This window comes from Chiloscyllium plagiosum, chromosome 23 (assembly GCF_004010195.1).
Source record: "Chiloscyllium plagiosum isolate BGI_BamShark_2017 chromosome 23, ASM401019v2, whole genome shotgun sequence".
NCBI classification, from domain to species: domain Eukaryota; kingdom Metazoa; phylum Chordata; class Chondrichthyes; order Orectolobiformes; family Hemiscylliidae; genus Chiloscyllium; species Chiloscyllium plagiosum.
The window spans coordinates 3,062,297-3,067,308 of NC_057732.1; the positions used below are offsets into that span (position 1 = coordinate 3,062,297).

Sequence of the window (5,012 nt, forward strand, 5' to 3'; positions counted from 1 at the left end):
TATCATTTGTGTTTGGCGAACTACTATTTTTATTTGGATTTTTACTGATATTTTTGGTGGTTTGCCCCAACCCTGTTTTTCCCATAGGCCCCCTTATTTCAATTGCGCTATTTTCTATAACATGAGGTCACATAAGAACACACCTACTGCATGATAGCAGAACAGACTGGAGTGAACAAGACACCCTGTTCCCCTTATCCCACCTGCCTGGGCTTGTGCTGAGGAGGGTGGTGGAAATCCCAATCCTTGGGTACCATAGCAGTGACGGGCAATTCCCTGACTTAGCTGAGGACCAATTCAAGTGCTGTTTGGACTGATGGCCTATTCTTGTGCGGGGAAGTAATAGATTCCCTACAGAGTGAAAGTTAGCCATTCAGCCCATCACATTCACACTGACCCTCCAGCAAGCATCCCACCCAGACCTACTCCCCCCCCCCCCCACCCTGTAACCCTGCATTTCCCATGGCTAACACACTTAGTCTGTGCATTCCTGGGCACTATGGGCAATTTAGCACGCCCAATCCACTTAACCTGCACATCTTCACACTGTGGGAGAAAACCGGAGCACCCAGAGGATGCAGACTCAGGGAGAATGTGGAAACTCCGCACAGGTAGTTACCTGAAGGTGCAATCAAACATGGTTCCCTGGCGCCGTGATGCAGCAGAGTCAATCACCAAGCAACCATGCCACCCAATTTGAGCTGTTTGTCCAAGACATCAGGATTTACTGACTGCAGACTTCCTGAACTGTCAGACAGTGAGAGTCCCCAGACTGACAGGGGGAGCTCATTCAAATTCCACTGCAACAGTATTTTCTTCCAATTTCAGCAGGAGGCAACAAATGGGAAAGGAGAGAAGCTACAATAATTCCCTTGGAGATGGCAACCTGAGGGAGGCTGCAGCCTTCCCTTCCTGAAGAAGGGCATATGCCCAAAACGTCGATTCACCTGCTCCTTGGATGCTGCCTGACCTGCTGCGCTTTTCCAGCAACACATTTTTCAGCTGCAGCCTTCCCTGTCAATGATAAAGATCCCACAGTGCTATTCAAGAGATGTAAAGCAATTCTCTCCTCAGAACCCGAACAAATATTTAACCCTCAACCAACATCGCAAGAAAGGTCCACCAGATTGATTCCTGGAATGGCAGGACTGTCCTAAGAGGAGAGATTGAGGAGAGTGGACCTGAGTTCGAAGACTTTAGAAGAATGAGATGTGATCTCATTAAAACATACGGAATTATTACATATATAGGGGAGTGCAGAAGGGTATTCCTCCTTGGCTGAGATGTCTAGACCTGGGGATGGGGTGGGATGGACATACAGTCTCAGAATAAGAGGTGCTGATTTAGGACTGCGATGAGGAAGAATTTCTTCAACCAGAGCCTGGTGAATCTTTCGAACTCCCCCCACCAGAGGGCACCATTGCCTCAATCATTGAATATGTCCAAGATTGAGAACAATAAAGGTATCAATGATATTCACAAGGGTTTAGAGAACGAGAGGTGACCTTATTGAAACATATAAGATTTTTAGGGACTGGTCAGGTTAGGTATGGTTGGGGGTGGGGGAGGGGGCATTGTTTCCCCTTGTGAGAGAATCTAAAACCAGAGAGTATTATCTCTTAGGAACGGGGTACAGATTTACAAAAGAGATGAGAAGGGATTGATTTGCTCTTCGAAGATAGTAAATCTGTTGAATTCTTTAAATATTTTCAAGGCTGACATAGTCAGATTCTTAATCAGTAAGGGAATCAAGTGTCATAGGGGAAAGTGAAGTGGAGGATTATCAGATCGGCTATGATTTCATTGAATGGCAGAGTATACTCGATGGGCTGAATGGCCTATTTCTGCTCCTATGTCTTATGGTCAATACAGGGATAGTGGAGGACATTGTGCTAAGGGCGAATATCAGTGATTGTACTGAATGGCAGAGCAGACAATGATGGGTCAAATGGCCACCTGCTCCTATTTCCTCCAATGGGGAGCTTGCTCAGAGCACATGGGAAATGTGAACACTTCTCCCTACATAATAAAAAGGTGACCACAAAGCCCAAAGGTGGAAGCTGGCCTGTGAAAATGGGGTGTGAGAGAAAGGGGTATGAGATTGGAGAGCTGAGACAGAGTCATTGCGAATAGGACAGTGAGAATATGGAGGTGACAGTAGGGTCTCAGAATGGGTGGGAATTTGGGGGGGCAAGGTGATATTGGTCAGTATGGACTGGGGGGCTGGAATGGGATTCTGATATTGAGAGAAGAATTCTGAGAATTTGAGTTAGAAAATGGGTGGGGGTTTAAAGTGAGGGGCTGAGAAGAGGGGGGATTTGAGAATGGATTGTGTGAGAATGGGGTGTGAGAGAATTGGGGAGGGGAGGATTGGCATGCTTGACAATAGGGGCGAGTATGAGGTGTGGGAATGGGGTGAGTATGGAATAGTGAAAATGAAGCACCTTCCAAATCCACAGCCACTTCAATCTAGAAGGACAAGGGCAGCAGACACATGGGAACACCACCACCTGCAAGTTCCCCTCTAAGCCACTCATCATCCTGACTTGAAAATATATTGCTCTTCCCTCACTGTGACTGGGTCAAAATCCTGGAACTCCCTTCCTAAGAGAACCCATTCTCTCATAACCATTCTCACAGCCCTGTTCACACAATTCTCTGACATGTTCTTGTAGCCATTGTATTTATATGGCGTGTTCAGTTGAGTTTCTGATCAGTGGTAACCCCCAGGATATTGATAGTGGGAGATAGATGGTAACACAATTAAATGCCATGGTTAGATTGTCTTTTATTGGAAATAGTTATTGCCTGGCATTTGTATGGCGCAAATGTTACTTGCCACTAGTCAGCACAAGCATGGAGCTTGTTGTATCTGAACATGGACTGTTTCAGTATCTTAGGAGTTACAAATGATGCTGACCTTTGTCCGATCAGCAAATACCCCCATTTCTGATGTTATGATGGAGGGAGGGTCACTCACGAGGGTGGAGAGTGGGGTGAAGAGAATGGGTTGTGAGTATGAGAGGTGAGAAAGGGAATGATAATGAGGGTGTGTGAATATGATGTTGAGAATAGGGGTGTGAGAATGGAGTTGTGAGAATGGAGTAGTGAGAATGGGGATGTAAAAATAGGGGTGTTGGAGTGTGGGAGGTGAGAATAATGTGTTTGAGAATAAAGGGTGAGAATGGGGGAATTTGAGAGTGGAGGTTGTGAATGCAGATAGGACACTCAGTACAGTTCAGAAACTGAGCATTGAAAATGGGGCTGAAAATAGTTGTCTGAGAACATGACATTGAGATTAAGCTGTGAGAAGGAGATAGTGGAATCTGAGAATAGGAGAATGAGAATAGTCAATGAGAAGTGGGTGTGATAATGAAGCTGAGAATAGGGGAGTGAAAAAGGGCTTGGAGAAGTGTGTGTGAGAATAAGGTGCTCATACCCCATTTTCACACCCCACCCGTTCTCTGCCCCATTCTAACTAATCGTAACAACAATTTTGCATTTCCCCATTCTCACATTTTCCATTCTCACATCCCCCCATTTCACATCAATGCTAACATACCCCCATTGTCAGCGGCATTCTGACTCCAATCTTAACACCTCCCCATTCTCACACCACCATTCTCACTCACCCAATTTCAAAACAATTCTAATATATCCCCATTCTAACTCCAATGCTAACATCCCCCATTCTCATACTGATCCTAATGCCCCCTTGTCCCCATTCTCACTGTCAGACTCTCACCAACCAAATCCCACCCCCTCACTTCCATCACTAATTTCCCACCACTGACCTCTCAGATACTTCTTGAAGCTGATACCATTCTCCATCCTCCATCCATGTAAATGCAGAGGTTAGTTGGCTGGGAGCAGATTTCTGCCAACAGCACAGTAAGAATCAACACGTTCAGTGATTGATGTCTCTTCAACAACCCCACTTTGACGGTGATAACCTGACATGATAGGACTGGTCAAAGACAATGTAGTCGCTAAACATTAGCTAGTTATGCAGGTGCTGTGGCAGCAATGTAATTTGACAGATAGAGAGAAAGTAGAGTTTAAAAAGCACTTCCTCTAATCTTTACAACATCTTTTCAGGTTCAATAAATTATAAATTGCTTTTCAGGTACAGACATCGTCTATATTAGAAATATAGTTGACATCTTTGGCTAAAGTAAAGGCTTTGAGTTCATGCTTCCTGTTGGTCAATTCCCATCTCCAACTACTGGCTTTAAGCCCGGGTTTGTTTCCATTAACAGGCCCAGGCCATGGGCTTGGGTTGCACCCAAATCCCTGCATCTCTGACATGGTTAAGTCCGTACCTGGGTATCTAGGGAATGGTAGTGAGAGTGATCCAGCAGAAAGCCTTAGGCCTGTGCTGACCAGTGAGCAACACAAGGTTTTAGGACACACCATCACCGCTCTAGGTGATGTAGTATCTCCCAGGGTATGTCAATTCTAGTTTGATTTGATTTGGCAAATTGGTTTACATTTTCAAATAGAAAACTTTGGTCATAGGTATATATCCTCACCCTCCAACTCCGTCCCTCAAATTATATTTAAATCTGATTGAGGAAGCCTTGATGTTTGGGCAATGGGGCTGGATGTGGTGATTGACAGCTCTCTGAGGGGCGGAGCCATAACCGCACCAAGCCGGCGCCCACGCTGGGCGGGGCCATCTGCAGTGACGCTCGACGCCAGGCGGGTCGCTACGTGGTGACGCGAACGTAGCCCGCGCGCTCCCGCCTTAAAGCAGTGACGCTACAAGATGGCGGCGCTTTGAAACGGCGGCCTCGGGCGGGACATGGAAACCAAGAGCGCCCGGCCACAGGCCAGCAGGGTAAGGAGCAGGCCGGGATCAGTGGCACCTATTACCCAGGGCGGAGGAGGAGGAGGATGGCGGTAGCTCCCTGAGAGTGAGAGGGAGAGAGAAAGGGGAGGTGGGCACCTCAAAGGATGAGCCCCCATTCACCCTCCCAGGGGGGAGGGTGTCCCTGAGAGTAAGAGGGAGG

At 46.8% G+C, this 5,012-nt stretch overlaps 1 protein-coding gene across 1 annotated transcript in view; it reads left to right on the plus strand.

Moving 5' to 3' along the window:
* The first annotated feature begins 4,724 nt into the window (after nt 1–4,724).
* The window catches only part of usp44 (ubiquitin specific peptidase 44), a 48,526-nt gene continuing 48,238 nt past the window's right edge, over nt 4,725–5,012 (plus strand). The window contains exon 1 of the mRNA XM_043713306.1: nt 4,725–4,840. The gene's annotated coding sequence lies outside the window, so the exon portion shown is untranslated. The remainder of the gene's footprint in view (nt 4,841–5,012) is intronic.